Raw genomic sequence first — 15491 nt, forward strand, 5'->3', positions numbered from 1 at the left:
AATTAATATAAGCATAATTATTGTAAGTACTAGGACTTTAACTACTTCGTTTTGGGGGTAGGCAGCGAAAATCGTAGGAGCCACCACAATAAGCCAGGTCTCTGTTTCTGTTATGATGTACACGTAATAAGTACAGTCAGTCCTCGTATAGCACGATAGTTGTGTTCCTAGAAACCCTCGTGCAATGCAAAATCGTGCAATATAAACAACAGGCCCTATGGGAAAAATAGGGTTAGGTGCCGATCACCCAAGATTGAACACGCATTTGTAACCAAAACATTGCCAAGCACAATAAATAATCATAATAAAATACTTACGTATTTTATTACGACTATTACGTAATAAAATATTGCTAATGCTTTTGCTTCTATCGTAAGCAAACTTGTTTTTTGTTTGATTTTCTATCCAAACAGATGACAGCCGTTCCATCTCTTCCAATTCTTTGTGTCTTAATCTAATGGATTTTAATTACACTTTGAGTTGTTCCTGCTATGAAAGTTGTTTTTATTTTCTCTGCATTCTTTCTAAGTCTCGGCGTTGCCTCATTTATGTCTGTAGCACGTGCACTATCACATGGTCTTTCATTTCACTCAAAGCGTTTCACAATTTCATATTTTTTCTCTATCGACAGAGGTGGACTGGCCATAAGCCTTACCGGGAAAACCCCGGTGGGCCGGAGGCCGGTGTGATTTTGGCCATAAACCATAATATGAGGCCACTATAAATTTTCCAGGGTAAGAATTTTTGACCCAGTCCGCCTCTGTTTATCGATATTGCTTTTCTTTTTCTCTCTGAATCTGCAGTGTCTTCACCAGGACGCTTCCTTTTCACACCTTTTAAGTATTTTACTCATTTTTAGGGAATAAAGCACAATTACAAAACGAGGAGGCACGCTTGATACACATAAACAAAGCTGCGGCGTGTAGCAACTGAATAAACAACACCGTAAAGGCAGAGATACACTATTAACACCTTACATTTTATTAAAGCACATTTCTAGGAGTTACTACCATAAAACAATAAAAACAATTTCCAGTTGCGTTTCTGCAAGTGGAATCTGTTATAAACTGGTAGTAAACCCGATCTAATTGCATTCGCGATAATACCAATAGCCGGAATTGTGTTGGTCTTTACGTTTTTATGTGAAATGTGTTTCCCCTTCACTGATATAAAAACATAAATACATTTACTGAATCTTCTCTTCATTCCTATCGTGTTGCGTTCAGTTGGCCGATTCCGCGTTCCACTGCCATTTCTTGTAAACACAAAGGTGAATCGTGCATAAGCGAATTCGGTTCGTGTTATATAAGATATCGTTCACCTATTTGTAAATTGTGTATGATCGAATTCGTGTAGTGTAACACGTGTTATACGAGGACTGACTATACAGTACATCATAGCCGACCCGACAGAGACCAGAAGGAAGAATAAAAGAATAAATAAACTTAAAAAAATAATAATAAATAAATAAGTTCATGCCGATAGAATCCTGTGGAAAAGGAAGAATGAATATAAAATCAAAGAAATCTAACAGATGGGGCAAAACAAAAAAACTTACTGTCTGTATGGACCGGAAGACGTTGAAAGTCAATGGTGACCAAAGGAGAGAGCCGAATGTTCACGTGCGATGTATATATGTTAGTTGAAGTGGCCCCCGTGTGACGGGGAAGTGAGCAGATGAGGCAAAAAGCCAGCAGAGGGAGAAACAAAAAACTAACAAAAGTAGTGTGGAAAAGACACTAAACTTTGTAATAGAAGAAACAAGTAGTGATAGTAGAGAAATAGCATCTCGATATTGCTTTCGACCAGCTTAATTGCTCACTAGAAATAAAATGTAGTAAAAATGAACAGCAGAGAGTAATTGGAATGGAGGTGAATATAGTGGTCGGGCTGTCCGAGATTGCAAATCCTTACCACAGTTGGTCCCTGGACGGATGACTGGAAAATTGCCTCATGTGTTTAAGGCAATGATGGCAATGTTAATGCAATTAAAATCAAAATAATATTTTTAAGATAAAAAATAAAATAAACAATAACGAAGACAGGACAAGACAAATAGCATAATACCCCCTATATAGACAGTCCTTGGTAACAGTGTTTTCCGCACTGTTAGGGGTATAAAACTAAACAATATGTACAGGCCTGAATGTAAAAGAAGTTAGTTTACTAACACGATGTTAAGAACTAAGTCGTAGTTTGTAATGTTGTTAAATGTTTTTTGAAGTGGTGATAGAGGAAAGCAGCTGGGAATTTATTTTGTAGTAATTTGTTGTAGAGTATTTTAATGTTGTCTGAAAATAGACTGATGCTATTGCATATTGTTGCAATTCTTATACATTGGGAAAGAATTATGTTTGCTTATTGCGGTGGCTCCTACGATTTTCGCTGCCAACCACCCAGACGGAGTAGTTAAAAAGTCCCAGGATCCACAGCTTTAGGTACTTACAATAATTATTCTTATATTAATTGCATTTTATTTCAGGTAATTTGTTTTTTTAGTATAGAGGTCCTCTGAATCCTTCCATGGTTATTACACCTGATAGCTCAACTCCCTTACCAAATACACTGATAATTACCTTTTTGTATATTTTTAATTATGGTTGCCGGTTTTTTCTACGTTTACTGTAGTACCCCGGATCCATAACCCAGTCTTATATATTTTTTAATTTCTCATTCCTGTTTACTAAGACTTTCAGTAATTTCATTGCATCTTTATCATTATATATATAGTACAAAGTAAACATAAAATGAACTGATTACCGATTGTTTTTACGTAAACACTGAAAAGAAATTTAAATTCTTCTATAACAAAGTATATTACACACACACAAATGGCATAGATTTAAATTGCAGGAATTTAGAAAAAATAAATAAAAGCAAAGGAAATAGTTTTCTTCTCTTCCTCCCCATATTATTTAAATGTTGCTTATGTTCTAACTATGAAGGAGCAATACTCTTGATCTGATTATCGGCAGTGATTACTCATTCATTAAGAAACAGCAGATAAAGGAACCATGTGGCAGTGATCACAGTGTACTGATGTGGGATTTACTTAAAAAATATAACTACCATCAGGTGTAAAGGGAAGGGTTTTTGCTTTTATAAAAGGGACTACAGTGGTCTCCCACAGTTTTTAAATTCTATACAGTGGGACCAACTGACACTGTTTCCAACATCAAATTCTAAACAGGAAGCATTCAAGGAATTAATCTTCGAAGCTACTAGGCTTTTCATATCAAATAAGAAAGTTTTAGGCCCAAATGGATGTCAGATGAACTAATGAAACTCATGGCAGACAAGAAAAATGCATGGGATGCATATAAATTATCAGGCATTAGCATTAGTAAAGCATATGATGCACGAAAGCAAACTTATACAGCATCAGCCAAAAAAAAAACCACCTGCCCATTCACTCCAAAAGTTTGTCTAGTTCTGCCTTGAATTTAAGCTGTCAGCTTCCACAAAGACAGATGGAAGACTGTACCAGAAATCAACCACTAATTGGCTGAAGGCAAACTTCCACACATCTATTCTCTCTCTCTCTCTCTATATACACACACACACACACACACACACACACCCACACCATGTCCATTAAGGACGTTGGTGATAATGGTCTTCCACAACCCTATATCTTTTGCTGTTCTCAGCAGGTCTAGACTCCGTACATTCATCCAGTTGGTCAGACTACTAATATAGTTTATTCTTTGTCTTCCTCTGCTTCTCTTTCCATTCACCTTGCCTGTCATGATGATCTCCTCAAAACCTTCCTTCCTCATGATGTGCCCAAAAAATTTCACCTGCTTTTCTCTTATGTTCCTCAGTAATGATCTCTGCATTCCTGCTCTTTGTAGTACCTCTACATTCATGATATGTTCAGTCCAGGATATTCTGAGCATCCGTCTATAAAACCATATCTATGTCGCCTCCAAATGCTTTGCCATTTCTAGGAGATTGTCCAGCATTCACTACTGTACATAAGGACAGGTATAACATAACAGTTAAAAATTCTGTTTTTCGTTTTCATTGACAATTTCCTATCTTTTAGTATGTTGCCCAGTTTCTGAAACGTTGCCTTGGCCATTCCAATCCGTCTTTTGATTTCATTATCTGATCATCCATCTTGTGAAACATAACTCCCTAGATAATTATATTTCTCTACTTGTCTTATGATGTTGTTCCCTATTTTCAGTATGCATTTGGGCACAATTTTCTTTTTGCTGAAAACTATGCACTGTTTTTTTAATGTTTATTTTCTGATACAGTAGCATCACCCCAACATGGCTGCACAGCCCTAAGAAACACCCATGATGCTTAATCTTCAGAGTCCCCTCCCCCCCGGGGATAAGTCATACGTGGAAATCCTGGCCACCGAGGTCAGCAATAGTGGCAAAACCATCAAAGGTCAAGCTCTAATATACACCGCGATAAAATTGCACAGTTCCCTCTGAACTTCAATCCCTGACAGTGACCTAAACCCATCACTGACTTCCCAACGCAGTCAAGAAAATATACCGACAACCTCATCAAGCCACGTCGACACCCAATCGAGCTCAATCAACACAATTCAAAATCAGACGAATGACAAGCACGATAACAGCACTGCCCAATCTGTAGCAGCTTCACTAAACGGCGATACCAGACAAGAAACCCGCACTCAGAGAAACTCTGTAAAGTACAGCACAGCAATAAGCTACGAGCTTTCAGGACTCAAGACACTACCAGAAACAGTACAACCAGCCTTTTCGTATCTCGACTGGATCCATGCACAACCTCTGAACTAGTCAAACAGGTTATATACAAAGAGCTGAATCTACGGCCAACTGTACACAAACTACAAACTAGGAGTCAACAATACGCTGCATTCAAAATTGACTGTAGCTGACACCAAGTAGACCTGATAGGAAGCGTCGCCATTTGGCCTGTCGGAACGAAGATCAGGCCATTTGTTCACTATCAATCAACCTCGAAACCTAAAGCAACTACTGAGATCCGACAAAAGTACTCCCACCGCAGTCACAGCTGACTTGGCGATTATAATTGCTTGCCAGAAAGGATGCCAGCACCAGAATCTTCCCACACGAACATACTGGAACAAACTCTGCCCAAGGTTGGTAATACCATCCTCCAACGCGAGAGACCCCAAGGTCGCCTCATCCCTGTCCTGATCTTTCATTATCAAGAGCCTCTACTTGTTCACAGCCGGGAAGCAAGGCTCCCTCCTGTGAGGATAAGCATTACAACCTCTCCTACCATCTGCATAATGTTCCAGAATATCAGGTCCTTAAGAAATAAACTTAATACACTGGAAGAGATTCTACTGTCAAACTCACTAGACATCTTGTGCCTTGCTGAAACATGGTTAGAGGCAAACCAGACAGATATAAGCTGCTCCATTCCTGCAGGCTTTCATATACTGGCTGCCTCTCACGATAACCACAGAGGGGGTGGAGTTGCTATAATCTTCAAAACGATATAAGTTCTCCATCGTACTCTCTGTCTCAAGTATCTCTCAATACGTGGAAGCCGTAATGATAACTCTGGAACATCAAGGTACCAATATAGACGTTGCATCCCTGTACCTCCAACACCAACTATGATGGCCATCGACGAAGCCACTAACTGGTTAATAAATAATCTGCACCCAGCAGCCACTCATATCGTATGTGGGGAATTCAATCTTCCGCCATCTACCCAACACCTCAAAAATCGGCTCACAGAATCTCTCCAATCAATCCAAATATTCCAAGTTAACTACCAGCCAACGAGGGACCAAAACCTGCTGGACATAGTCTATTCTTCGGCAATATGCCAACTCGAAGAAACTACAGCCAACATGTTTCAATCAGACCACCAACCAATCATATTTACAGCTCTTCTACCCAAAAAATATTTCAATACCCCCAAAACCAAATCTGTGCAAAAGGTCACCACTCCAAAATTTCTGAATCCAGCACTCTGCATTGAAGCTGCATCCACAGTCCCATGGAACATCTTAGATGGGTGTGAACTGAGCCTCGCAATCGATCTAATGACCAAATGGGTCAATACCATAGACCCTCATACCGCTAACAAGACAGTCACCATTATTCCGTGCTCCAGAGTGGGGTGTACTCCCCAGCTCAACCAAAGTTTCCGCTACAAACAATCACTACACGCCAAATGGAAAGCTTCCGGTGATGTCCAAGACCGCATTTCATTCTCCAAAGCCAGGGCCGAATTCAACAGAAACAAATCAGCTGCAATTAAGAAGCATCTCGAAAGAACCCTAAAAAGGGGGGAACCATTCTACAGAACAAAGGCTAGTTCTTCCAGCAACATCGACCCAGTTGACTGGCTCAACTACATTGCCAGATTTTCTAATCAACCTCCAGCTCTACCTAATCTGCCACTCTTCAACCAATAGTCTCGCTACGATCCGAATTTCCAAGCAACAACCGATGCAGGCCATTAATACTCTCCCTCTCACAGCAACGACCGGTGACGATGGCATCTCCCAGTTCATTAATCAAATGCTTAAGCGTCTTCTTCATCATCGATTCATTCCTCAACCTATACAACAGATGCCTCGAAGTTCATTTCTTTCTACCACAGTGGAACAGGTACTCTGTCTGGCCCCTTCCTAAGCACCAACAATCGACGCTCCCAAGCCAATATAGGCCCATCGCTTGCACCTCTGTATTGCTAAAAATTCCGGAGAAAGCACTGCTACTATCTGTCACCCATCAAATTCTCTGTGACAGTCCTCAACAAATACACTATGGTATATCAGGAAGTCAACTATAACTAACCTTGCAACAACCACTCTGCACATCTTTGAACAAAGACAGGAATTGTCAGTTATATATCTTGACATCCATTCCGCATCTGATGCCATCTATATACCTAATCTCCTTTGTCTCTTAGAAAACTACTTCAATTTTCGCAATGATGTTCTCTGGTTCCTAGAATCTCTCCTATCCAAGAGAACCCTTGTTCTAAAGATCGGAACAAAGACCTTCACGTGTCACATAACTGTTGGTGTGCCTCAAGGGGAGAGGTCCTGTCTGGCATTCTCTTCTCAGCAATCATGGTGCCGTTTGTGACCAACAAGTGCAGTTGGATCACATATGCCGATGATGTCAAGCTCCTTACTAGGATATCGCCATCCAACTCGGCAGCCGAAACCACTCAGCAAATCACTAGCAAGCTGCAGGACATGGCTAACTACCTCAATACTTTCAACCTCGAAATCAACCCCCTAAAAGCGGCACAAATAATTTATTCACTAAAGGGCAGCCCAACAATGTTGGAGCCTGTGCTTAACAGCTCCTCAGTTCCAAGTGTTCAAATGCACAAAGATCTGGGGGTCGTTTTCAACTCCAAACTATCTTTCAACGATCACGTAAACCTCATACAGTCGAGGCTGAATTCACTACGCTGGGTCGCTAAACAACAGCTGCTCCACACCATCGACCCACAACTGGTAAAAAGGTACATCGTATCAATCCTTTACCCGACAATACTGTATGCTTCAGAGATATGGGGGGCCTCGGCTGCCGAATCCAACATTAAAAGAATATTCTCTGCCGAATTCTGGCTTCTAAAATGGGCCAACAGCAAACTCCACTTTGCCCCAGCTCTCAGATCAACGCACTTAGCAGAAGCCCTTCAACTACGCAGGCTCCGATCCTACATGGGAGAAAGAAGGCTGCTGTTCACCATCAAGATGGCCATCAATAAAATTACAGAACCGAATTACTGGGATCACTGCCCTTGACTCATTCCTCCCCCTTATCTCCGGTCTTCAGCACAGCTGCTAGCAAACTGTAACCAGCTAGTACTAACTGGCAGATTCCTGCCAAAGCAAATGCTGCCCTCACTGCAAGCCATCGATGGAGACCTCCAAGAAGTGGTCAACAATAAAAAAATACAGGAAGGGAATCCTCATCGAACTGAAAATATAAAACTGTGCTTTGTTGAAATAATCTGATGTAACTTATATGTTTTTCTGATGTATATCTCTTTTTGTAAATATGTTTTGTAAACCCCTGACACCACCATGCTGTGATGGGACTAATTGTATGTATATCATGCTGCAATTAAAGATTCTATTTTATTATTGCTAAGCCTTTCCTTCTACTTTGTTCCACTACTTTGTCTAGAAGTTTATGTAGTTCTTCTGTCTCAGCAGTGAGAGTGATGTCGTCTGCATATCTGATGTTGTTTACATTCTGTCCGCCAAATGCGAATCCTCCAATTCCATGTGTTCCTCTCATAATTTCCTTGCTGTAGAGGTTGAATAGGTCTGGAGAGCAAACACAGCCCTGTCTTACACCCCTCAGAATTCTTATGTTCTCACCCCTGTCTTTTCCAATTCTCAGGCTGGCTGTTTGTTCCCAGTATATAAGTTCCTGAGTATCCGTATGTCTTTCCTGTCTATGTCTAAACAATCTACAATGTTGAAGAGTTTTTCATGTTTCACCCTATCGAATGCCTTCGTAAGATCAATGAAACACATAAACAGGTCTCTCTGCATTTCAATAGCCCTCTCCGACATTATCCTTATCATGAAGATAGCATTTCTTGTTCCAGTATTTTGCATAAATCCACATTGTTCTCCTATCTCCAGCCCTATTTTATTCCTTATCCTCATCAATAAGAATTTTAGTAATATTACTCATTAAGCTAATGGTGCGATGTAGTTCAATCAATAGGCCCTGGTTTCTTTGGCAGAGCTATGAATATGGATTTACAAAGATCCTCTGGTATCTCTCCACTCTCATATATCTCATTAAACACCTCAGCTATTATCGCAATGCCAAAATCATCCAAAGCCCTTATCATTTCTGTCACAATGGCATCTGGTCCTGCCGCCTTATTACTTTTCAATCAGGATACAGCTGCCTTCAGATTTCAGTATTTCCGGACCTTTCAGTGTCCTATGGCTTGTTGTTTTTCCCCACGTTCGTCCTGAAAGAATTCTTCGACGTATTCTGTCCATCTGTTCATAACTTTGCCTTTTTCCATGATTACTGTTTGTCCTTCGCTTTTATACAGCCTGATGCTGGACAGATCTCACCAACTCCTTGATCTTCCTGTACATTGTAGCTGGCTCTGAGCGTTCATAATTTTCAATCTCTTGGCACTGCTCATTTAACCATGCTTCTTTGCCTCTGCATTCCCTCATAATTTCCTTGTCCATCTTCCGATATTCTTTGCTGCGTCTTGGAAAAATCTGTTGCTTTTGCCTCATCAAGCTCAAGATTTTGCTCGTCATCCATTGATTTTTGCTCTTCCTATTATTTTTTGAAATGATCTCACATGCTGTGTTGGTCAAGGGTTCCTTCAGTGCGTGCCATTTGCTGTTTCCTTTATTTGCAAGTATCTCATACCTGCCTCTGATTTGGACACCGCTGTGAATCAACTGTAAGCGCCCTGTTTGAGAATTGGGACAGAGTGATTTAATTTTACTTCGACAAATAATCATCTGTTGTTTCGCAGAAGTGCGTTATCCACATTTTTCCTATCTTTGTTTACATGATCACAGTAGCTGAATACCCGAATGACACCAACATTTTGGACAGTTAAAAAAAAAAAAAAAAAAAAGAAAAGAAAAAGAAAAAATTCAAATTACGAACTGACAATATCGATGACGAGAGAAGAAAAATGAGGACAACGAAGGTATTAAACCTTCTAAACGTGAAATGTTGGCATTTGGCAAAAATGAAGTTAGAAAATTGTCAATTAGGCTTCAATTAAATGAAAGAGATACAGTTCGAGGATTTCGAGAATACCTAATCGAAAATACGGTTTTTTAAAAATTGAAGAGCATTTGATGAATGCTCTGAGTACGATACCAATTTCATCGAGTGAATACGAACAAGGGTTTTCACAAATGAATCTGATAGTCAGCCCAACAAGAGCTTTGTTCATGACAAAAACAATTTCTTCACTACTATTTCTTAAAATTGTAGGCACACCGGTGATACACTTCGATCCAGCAAATATATCGATTAGCGCTGATTCGGAAACGTCATCCATCAACAGACACAACAGTAAGAAAAGAAGTCAGCATAGTGCGTTGGATGAGAACTCAATAAAAATTTGGAATATTCTATAAAAACTTTATTATGAAATTATGTTTACTTATTATTTTTAACTTATTACTTATTTTTTACACACTTGAATAATAAATTTATGCTTAATAAACTGCATTAATATACAGCACTTAATTTTTTTTGTTCTTATTCCAAAAACATTATTACTAAAGTAACAATATCTGGAAATACTTTTTTAGAATACTGTACTTTTCATTTCCTTTTAATATTTCCTGATAGCAAAGAATGAGTACTGGCACCTGTTTTTTTTTTTTTTTTTCCAAAAAAAAAAGCACTGTTGATAGCCATATGGTGCAAAGGAAGCTTGAGGCTTAGGTTGCACCAGCCAAAAAAAAAAAAAAATTCTGAATTACCGAGAGAGAGAGAGAGAGAGAGAGAGTCGCCAAGAAAAAGAAGAATGATGATATCCAGCTCGGTAATTCCAGTATATAACAGCAAGGATTTCTTGACGTATATAAACTCTAAAAGGAAGTGGATAAATCTGATTGGTCCATTTGATATCGATGGTTCGACTGTTGATGATCCTGCTCAGATAGCAAACAAACTGAATGAGTATTTTGCATCTACATTCAAACATCAGGATTTATTATTAATGTTTGAAAATGGCAGAAGGTTATCAAATTGAGCAGGGTGCTTAATGATTTGTAATAACTGTGAGCAAAGTGGAGGAGAAATTGTTGAAGTTAAACATAAGAAAGCCACCTGGGGTGGATAGAATCTATCCAGTTATATTAAAGGAGGCAGCAAAGCAAACCCTTAGCCATAATTATGAGAGCATCCTTGGACTCATGGGAGGTGCCCACGGACTGGAGAGATGTGCAAATGTATCCTCAATTCACAAAGGGGGAGCGAAGGGTGATACGAGTAATTACAGACCAGTTAGTTTAACTTTTGTTCCGGGTAAAATAATGGAGTCACTGGTTAAAGATGCATTGCAGGATCATCTAGACAAGACTGCAGCAATAATTCAGACACAGCATGGGTTTGTTAAGGGAAAGTCTTGTCTGACAAATTTGATAATATATTATGATGAGGTTACAAAGGAACTGGATAGAAAAAATAATTCTGATATCATATATTTGGATTTCAGGAAAGCTTTTGACACTGTTGCGCATGGAAGACTATTGTACAAATTGGAGCAGAATGGTATTCAGGGTAAGTTGTTACAATGGATAAAAGGATGGTTGAGTGGGAGAAGACAGAGGGTGGTAATTAATGGGTGCTGCCCTTCATGGACTAATATTATTAGTGGAATCCCACAGGGTTCGGTGTTGGGTTCTCTGTTGTTTTGTATATTTATCAATGATATTGATGAAGGTATATCAGGCTTAGTGTCAAAGTTTTCAGATGATACAAAGGTTGGCAGGGTTGTTAATAACAGTAATTGCAGTGTGCTACTGCAATTGTATCTAGATAATTTGGGCAGATGGGCTAAGAAGTGGCAACTGAAGTTTAACCTTGACAAATGAAAAGTTCTGCATATGGGTAGAAGTAACCCCAGAGAAACGTACCAACTGTGTGGTACTACACTTAAGGTGGTAGAAAATGAAACACACCTGGGTGTAATTGTGCAGTCAGATATGAAGTTTTCTGAGCAATGCAGACAGGCTGCCAGGGCAGGTCATGGGGTTTTGTCAATGATATATAGGAATTTTGCTAGCAGGGAAAAGGAGGTGATTGTTCCTCTTTATAAGGCAATGGTCAGGCCATGCTTTGAGTACTGTGTACAGGTCTGGAGGCCTCATTTTAGGAAGGATGTAGATTTGCTTGAACGTGTACAGAGAAGGGCAACAAGACTGATGAGGGGAATGAAAGGATCCTCTTACCAAGAAAGGCTTACGTTCTGCAAATTGCAGTGGCTGGAGAAGGCACCTGCGCAGTGATCTGATTGAGGTCTATAAGGCCTTGAATGGGTTGAGCACGCTGAATTATGATGGGATCCTTCCACTTGTTCAGATTTCGAACCTAAGGAGGCGTAAATTCAAATTAAAAAAAGACAGATGTAGAATAGATGTGCAGAAATTTGCCTTTAGCCTGCGGGTGGTTAATTGCTGGAACAAACTTCCATCTGTCATGGAAGTTGATAGGTTAAATAAATTTAATTTAAGGAGGAACTAGACAGGCATTTGGAGGGAATGGTGTGTTTTTTTTTTTTTTTTTTTTTTTGTCTGATGCTGCATAAGCTCATACACTTGCTTTCTTGCATCACATGCCACTCCTACTACTACTATAAACCCCAGGGGTGCTCCTATACTGGATTTACATTTGTCAACATTAAACTTCTGTCTTAAGTTCTACAGATTTCAGTCTGGAGACTAGGCACCTGCAAGGTGATCTGATGGAGATGTCTAAGGCCTTGAATGGTTTTAGCAAGCTCAATTCTGATGGGATTCTTCCTCTTGCTCAGATTAAGCACCTGAAGGGACATAAATTCAAATTGAGGAAAGGCAGTTGTGTAATATAGATGTTATAAGTAGTATACTGCTACTGGGTGTGTCCACAGGTGGTGGATAGTGGAAAGACCTTCCACTATCCGCGAAGTGGAACGTCCACTATCCTTCCACTATATTCCAATAAACAGGAATAACCAATTACGAGGAAGAAAGCAGATGAGCTATGATCTCAGAAGACAACAGTTGTCTCAAGCGGAGGAACTTCTGGGAAGAGAGATGGTGTTCTCTGTAAACACATACTGAAGAAGGCAATGGCAGACCACTGCTGTAAAATGCCAAGAATATCATGGTCATGCACAATTTTAAGAAAGAAAGACAACAGCATGAAGGGGATCTCAGTGTCGTCAGATGCAAATGCCTCACTCGGTACAGATAACCATGGACTGCTGGTGGTGCCAGATCTGTAAGCAGAACTAGCAGCAGCAGAAACAGAAAGAAAAACAGGCGTGCAGTGAAATTGGCTACTTTGAATGTGAGGACTATTTTCCAATGCGGCAAACTTGATAATGTGAAACAGGAAGTGGAACGATTATACAAATTAACATACTCAGGTTATGTGAGATCAGGTGAAAAGAGAGCGGAGACTTCAAGTCAGGGGAACAAAGAATGATTTATTCGGGAGGAGACACACAAAGGAGGAGTTGGGGGTCTTGTTGGATAGGGCAACGTCTGAGAGCATGTTAGGTTGGTGGGCTTTATCGGAGAGAATACTGCTCGTCAAACTCAAAGGAAAACCTTTCGATATGGCCATCATTCAGGTGTATGCTCCAACAGCAGAGAGTAGTAAAGTGGAACTAGAAAGGTTTTATGAGCAGCTGGAAACAGCAAGGAAACAATGCAAATCTCAGGAAATTATAATCATAATGGGAGACTTAAATGCAAAAGTAGGAAGTAAGCCTGATGGAGACGTGATAGAAAGATATGAATTAGGAAATCAAAATGGAAGAGGCGAAATCTGAGTACAGTGGTGCAAGATAAATCGACAAGTGATTACCAGTACTTGGTTTAAAGAACATCCAAGGTGCACCTGGACATGGAACAGTCCAGGAGACAATGTAAGAAATCAAATAGACTATATCACTATAAATAAACGCTTTAGGAATGCCATCCTTCAGGCAAAGACATCCAGGAGCGGATTGCGGAAGCGATGTGTAACAGTAGTAGTCAAACTACTGGTTCAGCTGAAAAAACTGAAACAAAGCACAGAAGGTTTTTAATTTGATCTATTGCAGAAAGATGATGGCATTAGGAATGCATAGAGAAGTCACGCTTGTCAACAGTGAGCAGATAAAGGGCTATTCCCAATGGGCTCTGGTTCACCTTCTACTGCAGTGGCGTCCAACCTTTTCCTGTACAGTGGCCATATTCAAAGTTAGATTTTTTTTTCGGGGACCGCACTGAGTGATTTGAGAAAAATTAGTGCATTACATTTTCCCTATGTTACATATAAAAGGAAGTTTCTGTTTTCATGTTACCTTTTTTTATTTTCAGGCTATATATAAAAAATGCAAATTCACAATACCTTTTTTCACAATTCACAATTCTCTTATGTGAAATGGAGATGCATTCACACATCTCCAGGGCATAGGGTAAAAAAAAAAAAAAAAAAGTTAAACTGCAGCCATTATCAATCCACTGCAGGAGGGAAGTCTCCTCAACAATTCATGTTGAGGGAAGTGGACCATAATCTGCCAAGCTGGTCCTGTGCAGGTGGAAGATCGACCGTATTTAGCAGTCAGGGGCTTGAATCCTGGTCTACTCAAAGCACGTGTGCTACTGCACTCCTTCCTCTCAGTTATCACAAAATCATTTAGATCCCTGTTAGAGTTTAATAAACTTCTAACAGCCCCTTCAGTAAAGAATTCATCTGTGTGATTGTAGTTGTAAAATAGCTATTCAGTTTGTCAGCAACCTGAACAGCATCATCAAGAGTTGAACTGTCAACGTGAAGTAGTACAATGTGATTCAACCCCCTTCCCTCTACTATTAATATAAATAAAGGAGTTTTTGCTACTTTTTTTTTGCATTCTTTGCCAGAGATTTCCCATAATCTGCCTTAGCTTGCCTAACTTCCTTTGTGACTTCATTACAGGCTAGTTTATATTTATAATCTGTTTTTGTATCACCTTAATTTATACAAATTTCACGTATTTCTCTTCTGTGCCACAAGTCTCATCAGTTCATCTGACATCCATTTAGGTCTAATCCTGGATTGTTATTTCTTTATTGGTGTGAAAAGCCTAGTAGCTTCTGTTTACTTTCCAGAATTCTTCAAATTTTCAGTTTGCTGTGAGGGACTCATCAGATAATCGCACCGTAAACAATTTAAAAACTGTCTGAAACTATTCTATTCACCCATATAAATGTAAAAGCTCTTCCCTTTACTCTTGATAGTAGTTATGGCTTTAAGTAAATACTACATCGGCACACTGTAATCACTGCATCCAGATGGTCTTTTACCAGGTTCTCAATGCATGAAGAATTACTGCTGATAATCAGATCAAGAGTGTTGCTTCATTTTGTTGCTTCTTAACATACTGCTATAGAAATGAGCCATTCATTAAATCTACAGGGGTCTTTCTAGTGTGTGTTTTACTTGCTCACTTTATTTCTCTGCATAGTCTCTTATGCTCATTTTTGTTTTCCCATTACTTATGTCACACCACACTGACTGCCGACCGGGTTAGCCGGGTGGGTAAAGCACCTGCCTGGCAACCCAAAGATCGTGGGTTTGAATTCCGCCTCGGGCTTGGATCAAAGTACTGCAAAAACCTTGGGAGGTGCATTATGGCCACAGAAGCCGATGCGCCAATAACTACCAAAAAAAAAAAAAAAACCACACTGACTCAACATTGTGCTGGCCACCCGTGTCATCTGGATACGCTGCTGTAGATTGGATGTACTTCTTAACGAAGAGCATATCCTCTCCCCATCCCAC

The 15491-nt window shown here is 39.7% G+C and overlaps 1 protein-coding gene across 5 annotated transcripts in view; it reads left to right on the forward strand.

The window, feature by feature from the left end:
* Positions 1-15491, forward strand: part of cdi (serine/threonine kinase) — a 242961-nt gene that overhangs the window by 97476 nt on the left and 129994 nt on the right. The gene's annotated exons all lie outside the window — the stretch shown is intronic.

The sequence above is a fragment of the Mastigoproctus giganteus genome, chromosome 4, assembly GCF_048544385.1.
Source record: "Mastigoproctus giganteus isolate SK-2022 chromosome 4, ASM4854438v1, whole genome shotgun sequence".
NCBI lineage: Eukaryota > Metazoa > Arthropoda > Arachnida > Uropygi > Thelyphonidae > Mastigoproctus > Mastigoproctus giganteus.